Source organism: Ovis canadensis, chromosome 10 (genome assembly GCF_042477335.2).
Source record: "Ovis canadensis isolate MfBH-ARS-UI-01 breed Bighorn chromosome 10, ARS-UI_OviCan_v2, whole genome shotgun sequence".
In the NCBI taxonomy this organism is placed as follows: Eukaryota; Metazoa; Chordata; class Mammalia; order Artiodactyla; family Bovidae; genus Ovis; species Ovis canadensis.
The window spans coordinates 97,192,702-97,205,854 of NC_091254.1; the positions used below are offsets into that span (position 1 = coordinate 97,192,702).

The 13,153-nt window shown below is 44.3% G+C and overlaps 1 protein-coding gene across 4 annotated transcripts in view; it reads left to right on the plus strand.

The window, feature by feature from the left end:
• The first annotated feature begins 1,075 nt into the window (after positions 1-1,075).
• MYO16 (myosin XVI) overlaps positions 1,076-13,153 on the plus strand; it is a 526,459-nt gene continuing 514,381 nt past the window's right edge. For all 4 annotated transcript variants that reach the window (XM_069602005.1, XM_069602006.1, XM_069602007.1 and 1 more), the window contains exon 1: positions 1,076-1,624. The gene's annotated coding sequence lies outside the window, so the exon portion shown is untranslated. The remainder of the gene's footprint in view (positions 1,625-13,153) is intronic.

A 13,153-nucleotide genomic window follows, 5' to 3' on the forward strand; every position in this document is an offset into this window, starting at 1 on the left:
TGATCACAATGGTTAACAGTACAAAATAAAATGTTAAAAAAAAAAGAGAAATGGAATGGTTTCACATATTATACAACACAATAAACACAGAAATGAGTAATAGTCCTCACAGTCCATATCTACCTCTTGGTGTCAATATATAAAAGGACAAGAAAACAATTAGGTGATGAAACATTTATTTTCCTTTGAATTCATACTCATTCTTACTAGTCTACATTATTTTTAAAACTATTGTTGAATTGCTTTGGTGAATTCTATGATGTTGTAAATTATTTTTATAAGAAATTAAATCTGGCTTGGGATTCGTTCTCCTCACATTATATAGAGAAAGGGTCTCCAGACAGTCTCACATCATTACGAAGTAAATTAGCTCATTTCATTGATCCTATTTTGAAATTCAAAAAAATGTATCTCAAATAATGGAAGTATATGATATATAAATGAAAATCAAGACAGTAGCTCAGAGTCATTATTAATCCTTTCCTGAACATGCACTGGTATAATGTCATTTAATATGAAACTTATATTCCATGCAGACATCCCTAGATCTTCTATTTTTCATATACACATGTAGCATACGGTTTATGCAAATATATCCGATAATTAATAATATAATTATAATCTCACTGGAATAAACAGTTACTGAGTGTTATAAACAAGGCCTCTGCTATTATCCGCCTGCTACTATATACTATTATGTGTCTGTACATATGTTTACAAACTCATCTGTACATATATATATGTATATCACATTAGCTCTGGAATTAATATCGAATACGGCCCTCATAGCAAAATGTGGACAGTGAAATATATTTACACAGCCAAGCAAAACCAGAATCTTGGGGAGTGGGCAGGGCAGCTTTCTATTCTGTCCTGAAAACGGCAACAGTGCGCGATTGCCTGGAGTTGGGCTTTTCCTTGCCGGGGGTAGTCGTCCCAGGCTTAAGTTAGTTATTTCGGAGATTTCAGGAGAATCTCAGGGGCTCTCGAATACCAGAGCGGGAAGGTCGGCCAGGGCCTCTGCGTCTTTAAACAGGGTCACTCCTCTGCTCGGGTGACAACTGCCAGAGCCCTCGCGATGGCCTTTGTTCGGGTCGGCCGGCTCACGGGGGATGCCCGCTCCAGGTCGCAGCCCCGGGCCACCGCGCAGGGGCCCCGCGCCCGGGCCGCCACCCCCGCGTTCCCGTCCCGCTGCCCCGCTTCTGGCCGAGCCCGGACGCAGAAGTTTGAAGAGTGAGCCCGGTTCTTAGATTGGCCCGCGAGGCGGGAGGCGGGAGAAGCCGGAGGGGGGACCGGAGGCGCAGCGAGAGCAGAGAGGCGCGGTCCCGGCGCGCGAGCGCGTGGGAAGGAGGCGGCGGCCGGCCCGGACGGAGGCGGGCCCCGCGGAGCCCCTGCGGCCGGAGCGGCGCCCGGGAGCCCGAGCGCGGCCGCGGAAGCCGGGCCCCGGCCGCCCAGCCCGCACCGCCGGCCGGGACGAGAGCGGCGCTCAGCGGCCCCGGGTGCGCCCGCCCGAGCGCGCCGCGGCCCCGGGGAAGCGCAGGGCAGCAGCGCGCCGCGCACCCTCGCGGGGCGCACTCGGAGCCGACTCCCGGGGTCCCGGCTGCGGGGCACCCTTCTCCAGCAGGTAGGGGCGGCGGCGGGCGCCGGGCGCGGTCCCCAGCGCGGGGTGCTTTGGCCGGGCAGCCTCGCCTCCCGGTCCCGAGGTTCGGCGGGGCGACCGCGGGAGGCTGTGGGCTGCTGGCACCTGCCTCGCCGGGTTCCCCCTCCCCAGCCAGAGTCCCGGGGTGGAGACGGGAGCGGGCGTGGAGAGGGGGCTGGCGATCTCTTTCCCGGAAGGGGACGCGGGCTGAGAGCTGAAACCCTCCGAACTCTGGACCAGCCCGGGAGGAGACGACAGGCTGCCGGTTGAGAGGGGCTGGAAGCCTCTGGTTGCCACGGGAGACGGGAGGAGCGGCGCGGGGGGGCCCTCCGCGGCCACTCCTGGGGGGCGGGGGGTGGGGTTCGGCCCCTTTCTCTTTTTCTTTGGGGATGCAAGAGGGCGACGACTTCAGAGAACAAAGATATAGGGGTGAAGGAGGCCCCCCAGGCCGTCGCTTCTTCCACCCATCTGCTGACCCTTGACCGTGACCCCCCGCGGGACAATGTCGCTCCATTGTCTCAGGGGTCCGGCCACTACCGGGTGGGCCACGTCGGCGGGGAGCGCAGTCCTCACCCAGGGCTCTTCATTCGGGCCTCCCGCTCGCCCCCACCCACCCCAGCCAGCCCCCGCCCCATCTTTCCTGGCTGGGGGAAACCAAGGAGGTCTGTGAAAGTGTTGGGTTTAATGGTCGCTTGTATCCACCCCCCTCCCCGCCCCAAAAGGTAAGGGAGGTGATTGTCATCAAGTCCTGTTAGCATTTCTGTCGTTTACGGAAAAGCTGTAGCTACTCACCGGGGGGCTCAGAGCTCCAGTTTTGGGGGGGAAGGAGCCAAAGGCATTTCAATTGTGTGTGAAGCGTTTGCCACTGGGAAGAATTCCTTAGCCATTGGAGGAGGAGGGGTTGTCTTCTGCTCAGCGGGGCCAAGAAAACTTAGCTGCTGTGAATCGGCCAGAGCAGTCCGTGGGCAGGAAGGGGGGCGCGCCGGCGGTCTTTATCCTGCTAAGTGCAAAAGCTCCGGAAGCGCTCGTCCTCTGAGAGGGGGCTTTCTTTGGGGATCTCGTAAAGGTGGCTGGAATTTTTGCTCAGGTGAAGGTTAAAGTGTCTCGAACATTAGCTTTTTTTTGGGGGGGGGCGTTATTTATGAACCCCCTACAGACTCTGCATGAATTTCCTAGTGATTCAGAGCAAGAGGCTCCAAGGTTGTCCCTGAGATCCTGAAAGGAAAACCGTGGGACTGGGAGGAAGGGAGGGGAGCCACACCCCCGCCTGGGCTGGCCAGCAGCCTCTTTATGGGGTTACTGCCTAGCTGGCAGGGTGGGTTACAGTTTGCTCCGGGTAGGTCTAAAGGCTTTGAAGGTGATTTGTCATCCTTGGGTTAAGGGTCCTCCTGAACATATCTATGTGTCTGTGTGACGCTGTTTAGTTTATTAAAATTAAACAAGCATGTGTGACACGTACCTGACTCCCAGGGTCCCTGATCATGTGTGATGAACCTGTGTGTGCGTATGAGGTTATAGCTGAGGGGCTTTGGGAAGCCAGAGTATATGCCATTGCTTTAGAGACTGATATGCCCCAGGGATATAGTACTCGCTATAAAAAGTCATTCCAAGTGTGATGTTTATTTATTAAAGGGAAAATACATATAATCAGTACAGTTTTATAATGGTCTGGTTGAGCTTATCTGTGTCCTGTCAAACTTGGGGGAGTGAAATGGTTTTAGTACACAGTAAAATAGTTGAAGTGTTTCTTAAACTATAATTTTACAATGTTGTGTTAGTTTCAGGCGTATAGCCACAGCGATGCAGTTTAATATATATGTATAACACTATATATGTGTATGCCTAGATAACTACATGTTGTGTGCTGTGCACTATAGTATGTGTGGTCACAGAATCACTGTGCTATACACCTAAAACTAAAAATATATAACTTACAACTGAATACACATATATGTTTTGTTTTTCAGAGTCTTTTACCCTCATAGGTTACTACAAAATATTAAATTGTAGTTTCCTGTGCTATACAGTAGGTCCTTGTAGGTTATCTATTTTGTGTATAGTCATTAGTATATTTTAATCTGAAATAGCTAGTTTATTTTGCACAAGCAATTAATACGTTAAAGATTTGCTGCTTCTGATCTGAGGACGCTTGGCGATAACAGCTCCAGGAGCTACTGGGGTGGGTCATTAATGTAATCTGTGGGTAAATCAGTACTCCTTCAGATAAAGAGAATGCCCACTGAATATAAGCCTGCTGCAGAGCAGAATGCTCTTGAGGGAGAATGAATAAAAATAGAAACATTTCCTCCTACTTAAGAAATCAGGCAAGTAAGTCTGTTGAGTAAAACCATAGCTTGTGTAATGCCTATGTGATCCTATATTATACGTGTGTATGTGTGCCCATACCTATCTTTATACGTGACTTGCGGGTCATTGCATTTATTACATTTGTACAGGTGAGAAAAGACATCGCTATGGAACTGGGGTATTTGAATGTGATGTTTCTTTGAATTTGAGCATGTGCTTAGCTGAGGACCGCAGAAGTAGATCTGCCTCTGAGGTCTTATCATCGGGGCAAATCCTGGCCAGTGGCGGCGCATTTTATAGAATGAGAAAAGGCTGGGTGCGAAGGAGCTTGTAAGGTAACTGCAAGTAACTACCCAAGCCCCAGTTCTGCAAATGAAGAACAGGAGGCCCATAGCTTTGGGGTCATTTTGGTCAAGATCCCAGAACTCGATCTTGGCAAGGTTATTAGGCTTTGCTCTTTCTGCCTACAGGAGTGTCTGCCAGGTGGGATAGTGGGGTCTGTAGGTGGTCAGTTTTGATATCAGTGCTCTCTCCCCGCCCCTCACTCCTCTCCTGGTGGTCCTCCTTTCTGCCCACCCTCCTTCTGGCTCACCTCTGCCCACAGGGCACCTTTCCCAGGGTGTTCCACCCTTCCCTGGACCTTCCCCACCATCATGTGCCTGCCCTGGAGTCCCTAATCTTGGTTGGCCTCTGTGATTCCTGGGTTTTCTCTCCCACTGTAGTGAAGTGGGAAGCATCGTCCAAGGTTTCCTCATTTCTCAGCCCCTCTCTTTCCCTCCCAGTACTTCCCATCAGCCCCTGTGTCTTTACAATTCTACCTGATAAGTACTGCTGAGATTCACCTCCTCTATTCTGACCTTTTATGACTTTTAGCCAGGGCTTCATCACCCCCTGCCCAGGATAAGGGATCAGTTTCTAATTAATCTTCCCCCTCTAGCCTGTTCCCTCACATCCAGTCTAACAGACGCAAGGGTGATTTATCAGAAATGTGGATTTGACCCCGAGGCCTCCTGCTGAAAAGCCCTCAGGGAATCCCTTCGCCCACAGCGTCCAGCATGGGCTGCTCCGCATGGCCTCTGCTGTCCTTCCTGACTTCACCCTGCCCACCCTCCAACCTCCTCTCGACTCTCTTGACTCCCGTCTTCTGCTTGGACCACCCCGAGCTGCATGTGCCCCTCCACGTGGAACTTAGCATCTCTTAACCCACAGACCTGATTGTGGCTCCTTTGAGCTGGGAAGGTGCTGCTCCTGTCTCTGCTCAGGGCTGGGGTCAAATCCAGAACGTCTTTCCCGAGAAGCTCTCCCCAGGGATGTCCAGCTTTCTGATGTCCCCTTACTGCAGGTGCAGGTAATGCTAGTGTCATCAGAAGAACCTTTGCATTCAAGTTCATCACTAAAGGGATGCTGCTTTTAAGCTGAAATCCTACCCAATGGCCCATCTCTGGGGACCCTGCCTCCCAGGTAATGTTGTTCAGTTGCTCAGTCGTGTCTGACTCTTGGTGACCCCATGGACTGCAGCACGCCAGGCTTCCCTGTCCTTCGCTAACTCCCAGAGTTTGTGCAAACACCCAGGTAATGAGCCTTAAGCAAAAATGCCTTTGTTTAGCTCACAGGAGTCCTGGCCCACCTGTGGAGGCAGGCAATAAAGAAGCAATAAAGAGGCCCTGCCCTCCCTCCTTTTGGAGGCTGGCCGGCGCCAGGTAATGTGTGACAGTAAGCCTCACCCCTTTTAATATAAAAGAAACCTGAATTCTTATTTATGTATTTATTATTATTATTATTACTTTACAATATTGTATTGGTTTTGCCGCACATCAACATGAATCCGCCACGGGTGTACACGTGTTCCCAATCCCAAACCCCCCTCCTCCCTCCCTCCCCATACCATCCCTCCGGGTTATCCCAGTGCACCAGCCCCAAGCATCTTGCACCCTGCATCGAACCTAGACTGGCGATTCGTTTCTTATATGATATTAAACATGTTTCAATGCCATTCTCCCAAATCATCCCACCCTCGCCCTCTCCCGCAGAGTCCAAAAGACTGTTCTACACATCTGTGTCTCTTTTGCTGCCTCACATACAGGGTTATCGTTACCATCTTTCTAAATTCCATATGTATGCGTTAGTATACTGTATTGGTGTTTTTCTTTCTGGCTTACTTCACTCTGTATAATCAGCTCCAGTTTCATCCACCTCATTAGAAATGATTCAAATGTATTCTTTTTAATGGCTGAGTAATACTCCATTGTGTATATGTACCACAGCTTTCTTATCCATTCATCTGCTGATGGACATCTAGGTTGCTTCCATGTCCTGGCTATTGTAAACAGTGCTGCGATGAACATTGGGGTACACATGTCTCTTTCAATTCTGAAGAAACCTGAATTCTAACTCAGGCAAGATAGTTCTTCCAGACAGGGGGTCACCATCTTCTCCATCGGCTGACTTACTGAATAAAGCCTTTGTTCCTTTTCCCAACAACTCCGTCTGTCGAGCCCTCATGAGCAACATGAGGTCAGCTGTGTCCGATTCTTTGCCACCCCATGGACTGTAGCCTGCCAGTCTTCTCTGTCTATGGGAGTGGAGTGGCTTGCCATTTCCTCCTCCAGGGGATCTTCCTGACCTAGGGATTGAACCCGTGTCTCCAGCTGAATATCAGACTTCCAGCTGTGCTGAGGTGAATTCTTTGTTCATCTCTGTGTAGGTGTCCAGATTTCAGTAGATGTTACATGGGTGGATGGAACCACTGCAGGTGGTGGAAGGCAAGCTGACTGCAAACGCTGTTTGGAGATTCTGGCTTCCACGGCTCCCAAGCTCTGACCACATGCAACCCCCACCCACTTCCTACTGGGGCTCTCCTCTCTCCTATCACCACACATCCTACCCCGAGACCCATGGATCTGTCTGTTTCCTCCCTCCCGTGAACGTCATCTGCTCATTTACAGGTAAATCAGAAAAGAAAACCCAGAGAGACTGAGTAATTAGTTCAAAGTTGTACCACTAGCTTATGGGAGATTAAGTCTCATAGAAGTTATCACTCAGAAAAAAATCCAAGTTCTTTTTTTTTTATTTGAAAAGCTGAAAGCCTTTTCTTTTTAAAAAATTTTATTTATTTTTTAATAGCAATTTATTTATTTTAATTGGAGGCTAATTACTTCACAATATTGTAGTGGTTTTATCAGGCAGCAAAAATCCAAGTTCTTTTTTCTTAAGAGAAAAAAAAATGCCTCTTTAACAGGTGGCTTATAGGAAACCATCACAGCTGGGGGCAGCAAACTATAGTCTGTGGGCCAGATGTAACTTGAGTCCTATTTACGTACAGCCTGTGAACTAGACATGCTGTTTATATTTTAAAGCATAGTACAAACAAATAGGCAAAAAAGAATAAATGACAAAAGATGTGTGACCCACTGAGACCCCATGGTCCTTGCAGCCTAAAATATTTACCATCTTGCTCTTTGCAGGAAAATTTTGCAGTCCCAGAGGAACAACGGGACTGGAGGTGTAACTAGTTTAATTTATGTGAAAACTGACTTCGGTAAATAATTTTAATACTGGGAAAAACTAGACATTAAAATAAGTTGATTAACTGAATTTTAGGAAGAAAAAAAAATCAAGGCATAATTCATACCTCAGTCAAATAGCTGAGGTCCTGTGTTTATTTTTTCAGATTTTGATGCTTCTCACTTACCCATGAATAATTACCATGATAGACATCACTACTATTAAGTGATGTAAGTTAAATCAGATAAGTCCTCTTAAGAATCACTGTGGGCACTTGTGGTTAAAAAATATCATTATGGGTATGGATAAGGTGAGTTTGATATTCAAATTCTTATAAGAGGAATTGAATTATACATAAAAATAAGCATTGGAATATCCTTTTTTTTCTATAAATAATGTACGGAGTGCATTTTTTTCATTTTTGTTACTATAATTAGGGTTTTAAAAATAAGCTTGGGAAGTTAAAGCCTCTGGCATGTGGTACTGTGTGTCTTTAATGAACACATTTGAAATATTAACTAATTCCTTTAAGAATGATAAAGTCTTATTCAGACTTGCTCATTTTCTTTCTAATTTAGATTCCTGGTTATAAGCAGCTCGGTAATATGTAGTTGGGAGTCCCTGGATGGAAATCATTTCACGAGCTCCCAAATCTTCTTTTAAAAAGTCTATTAATATGCCTTTTATCTTTATAATTTAGAACAGCGAGTCATTCACTTTACATCTATTTCAATAATTTAAAACTAAATGCAAAAGCAAGACAAAAGAACTTTGACATAAAGAAGAAAGAAATTTAGTTGGATGGAATATTGCAGAATATTTCATATGGTTTTAGGTTGCTACTTTATAGCCTGTAGAAAGAAAGAATAGTGTTTCAGAGTGGACCTGAGATACAGTATTTCCCTGGAGGGGGTTTGCTGGAACTATAGATACACGATAAAGTTCAAATAAGGCTGGTAAGTAGGGTTTTTCTAATACTGGGAATGACAGGCCTTGATGCACAAACCCAAAATGTATTTTACATAAAGGGTAAATTTGAGGTAAAGAAGCTAATGTTGGATTTCAAGTTCTGCTTCATATTTCTCTGGGACCATGAATACATGAGAAACCTTTCTAAGACTCATCTGTGAAATGGGATGAGCAGAGTGCCTGCCTTGTAGGGTTAAATGTGGGACTAAATGAGATAAAATTTCCAGTATATGCTTCAGTTCAGTTTAATCGCTCAGTTGTGTCCAGCTCTTTTCGACCCCATGGACTGCAGCATACCAGGCTTCCCTGTCCATCACCAGCTCCTGGAGTTTACTCGAATTCATGTCCATTGAGTCGGTGATGCCATCCAACCGTGTCATCCTCTGTCGTCCCCTTCTCCTCCCACATTCAATCTTTCCCAGCATCAGGGTCTTTTCCAATAAGTCAGTTCTTCACAGCAGGTGCCCAAAGTATTGGAGTTTCAGCTTCAGCATCAGTCCTTCCAATGAATGTTCAGGACTGATCTCCTTTAGGGTGGACTGGCTGAGAAACTTTGTAAACTGCAGGTGCTATTAGCCTGATACGGACTTTAATATATTAGACTGCCATAGACTTTCATATATTAGGGCTTCTGCTGAATGTTTTATTCTTTGACAGTCTGAGAGTTATTTTTGAAAGTTTGTGTTGCCGTCTCACAAGCTATTGTTGCGAAATCTAAATAATGAGAGGAAGGGCCCTGGTGGATTTGACTCTCCTTAATCAATAAGAACTTATTGGTGACTGTAACTTCTTCCCTTCTGATCTGAATGTCTTTGACTTCTTTTTCTTGCCTAATTGCTCTGGCTGGGACCTTCAGTACTCTGTTGAAGAGAAGTGATGGGAGTGGGCGTTCTGGCCTTCTTCCCGATCTTTGTTATTGTGCTCAGTTGCTAAGCCACATCGGTCTCTTTGTGACTCCATGGAATGCAGCTTGCTGGGCTCCCCTGTCCTTCACTATCTCCCAGACTTTGCTCAGTTTCACGTCTATTGAGTTGGTGATGCTATCTAACCGTCTCATCCACTGCCACCCTCTTCTCCTTTAGCTTTCAATCATTCCCAGCCTCAGGGTCTTTTCCGAAGAGTCCGCTTTTTGCATCAGGTGGCCAAAGTATTGGAGCTTCAGCTTCAGCATGAGTCCTTCCAATGAGTATTCAGGGTTGATTTCCTTTAGGATTGACTGGTTTGATCTCCTTGCAGTCTGAGAGACTCTTGAGTTTTCTCCAGCACCACAATTTGAAAGCATCAATTTTTTGGCATTCAACCTTAGTCATCTTAGAGGAATCGCTTTCAGTTTTTGTTCACCATTGAGTATGATGGCTTTTCATATATGGCTTTTTGTGTTCAGGTAATTTTCTTCTATTCCTAGTGTGTTGACCATTTTTACTATACATGGATGTTGACTTTTGCAACATGCTTTATCTATGTCATTTGTGATGGTCATGTGAAATTTATCCTTTGTTTTGTTAAAGTAGTTCAGTTCAGTCCCTGAGTCGTGTCCGATTCTTTGCAACCCCATGGACTGCAGCATGCCAGGCTTCCCTGTCTATCACCTACTCCGAGAGCTTGCTCAAACTCATGTCCCTCGAGTCAGTGATACGATCCAACCATCTCATCCTCTGTCATCCCCTTCTTTTCCTGCCTTCAATCTTTCCCAGTGTCAGGGATATTAATGCATTTTAATGTACTGAAACATCTTTTATCCCAGGACTAATTCCCACTTTGTCATGATTTATTATTCTTTTAATGGGCTGTTGAGTTCAGTTTGGTGGTATTTTGTTGAGGACTTTTGCATCAATACTTGTCATGGATATTCGTCTGTAGTTCTCTTTCTTTGCAGTATTTTTGGTTTGGTGTAAGGGTAATACTGTCCTCATGAAATATTCCTTCGACTTCAACTTTTGGGAAGAATGTGAGAAGGATTGGCATTAGTCCATCTGTACATGTTTGGTAGAATTCTCCAGTGAAGCCATCTGGGCTTGGAATTCTGTTTGGATGTTTATGATTACTCACTCAATCTCTTCACTAGGTAGAGGTCTGATCCAAAGTTTCATTTCTTTCTGATTCAGTCCTGGTGTGCTGTCTATTATAGAAATGTGTTCATTTCTATTGAGTTATCCAGTACTGACATAGAATTGCGCATAGTGGTCTTATCTTTTTTATGTCTGTGGCATTAATTGCAATATCTCCTCTTTCATTTCTAATTTAGGTATTTGAGTTTTCTCTTTGTCATTTTATTGATCATTTCAATAAACACCTCTTGACTTCACTGATCCTGTATTTTTCCATTCTCTATTTTATTTATTTCTGCTCTAGTCTTTATTATTTACTTCCTTCTGGTAAGTTTGGGCTCAGTTTTGCTTTTTCCCTATTTCCTTGGTGTGTAAAGTTTTGTTTTGCTTGGAGATCTTTCTTCCTTTGGAGATCTTTCTTCCTTTGAATGTGTTTACTGCTGTAAACTTTCCTCTTGGTACTGACTTACTATGTCCCGTGTTTTTGGTATGTTGTGCTTTTGCTTTTATTTGACTCAAGATGTTATTTAATTTCCCTTATGATGTTTTCTTTGACTCATTGGTTTTTCAAGACTGTGTTGCTCAATTTCCACATATTTGTTAATATTTCAGTTATTTCTCTAATATTGATTTTTGGTTTCATTCAGTTGCTATGGTTTCCATCCTTTTATGTTTGTAAGACTTGTTTTGTGGTTAAACATGTTATGTGATCTTTTCTGGAGAATGGTGCACACTGGAAAAAGATGTGTTTGCTGCTGTTGTTGGGTGGAGTGTTCTGTACAGGTCTGTTAGGCCATATTGGTCTTTAATGGTCAAGTCCTCTCTTTCCTTGTTGGTCTTCTTTCTGATTATTCCAGACATTATTGAAAGTAGGGATATATTAGTCAAGGTTATCAAAAGAACCCAAATCAATGGGATAAAAAGGAGATTTTTAAAATTAGGAATTGTCTTATGTGGTTCTGTATCTCCCTTTTAGGAGAGGCAGGAAAAATTCACTCCCATCAGAGAAATCCTAGGCGACCTTAAATATCCTGCTGAAAACATTTCTGTACATCTTGAACAGGGAGATATTTCTTAGTCCTAAATTGTAGTTTCCATTTACGATTTGTATTGTGACTCAGAGAATTGCACCTGTTTTCCATGTGAATAATTATTACTTGGAAAAAAAGGATAAAGTCAAAACAAAGGAAAAGGTAACCCTTAAGACAGACACATTGAAAAAGAAAGTTGTGCAAAATCACATTCCATAATGAATACCCTTTATGGGGTCTTCTTTAGACCTCTAGCTTACTTAGTTCAGAATAACCTTGACTGACAGAAGTCCAGGAATTACAGGGGAGGGGATTCCTACTGAGAAAGAAGGATGTCAGAATCCATGTTGTGTTAGAAACCCAATGATTGTTTTACTTTTCTAAGACAGTTTAACAGAATTCAATTCTTAGGTCAAAGAATGGACATGCATTTAATGATGTGACCTGAAACTGATGTACTTAAGAAATACTGTCCCTAAGCATTTTGGAATAGATGCTGCTTTAAAAGTGTCAAGAAAACAGAAAGAAAGGGACATGCTATTGCTTAAATCTTTTTAAATTCTCAAGATATCAGTAGCATAATAAGTTTCTTTAATCTGGGTCAGAATCATCTTACCAAAGGCAAGAAGTCCAGGTTTCACACAGGTGAGCACAGAATACTTTGCTCTTCTTCAGCAGATGGCTCAGGGTCAGTGGCCAACAATAATTTGTAACATACCAATGATGCTCTGAGGAAGCCAGTTCTGTCCCTGCAATGCAACCTGCTTTATGAAAACCAAAAGAGGATGGTGCCTTTTCCTGTAGGGTAGAAAGCTTGTCTTCCTTCCTCCCCCTTTCCCTCTCTTCCCTTCCGCCATTTCTTCTTTCCAAGTCCTGGAGTCCACTGTGCTTAGTGTTTTTCTTGCTTGGGTAAACATAAAATTTGTGTATGTAAACAAATTTATACCTAAAGGGATCTCGTCTAAAGTATGAACAGTGTAAAAGATAGTAAGAGAACGCACTGGTCGTAGAAAACACCCTCTTCTAACAACACAAGAGAAGACTCTACACATGGACATCACCAGATGGTTGACGCCAAAATCAGATTGATTATATTCATTGCAGCCAAAGATAGACTGGGAGCTGACTGTGGCTCGGATCATGAACTCCTTATTGCCAAATTCAGACTGAAATTGAAGACAGTGGAGAAAACCACTAGACCATTCAGATATGACCTAAATCAAATCCCTAACAATTATACAGTGGAAGTGAAAAATAGATTTAAGGGACTAGATCTGATAGACAGAGTGCCTGATGAACTATGGATGGAGGCTCGTGACGTTGACAGGAATCAAGACCATGCCCAAGAAAAAGAAATGCAAAAACAGCAAAATGGCTCTCTGAGGAGGCCTTACAAATAGCTGTGAAAAGAAGGGAAGTGAAAAACAAAGGAGAAAAGGAAAGATATACCCATTTGAATTCAGAGTTCCAAAGAATAGCAAGGAGAGATAAGATAGCCTTCCTCAATAGAGGAAAACAATAGAATGGGAAAGACTAGAGATCTCCTAAAGAAAATTAGAGACAACAAGGGAACATTTCATGCAAAGATGGGCTCAATAAAGGACAGAGATGGTATGGACCTAATAGAAGTAGAAGATATTAAGAAGAGGTGGCAA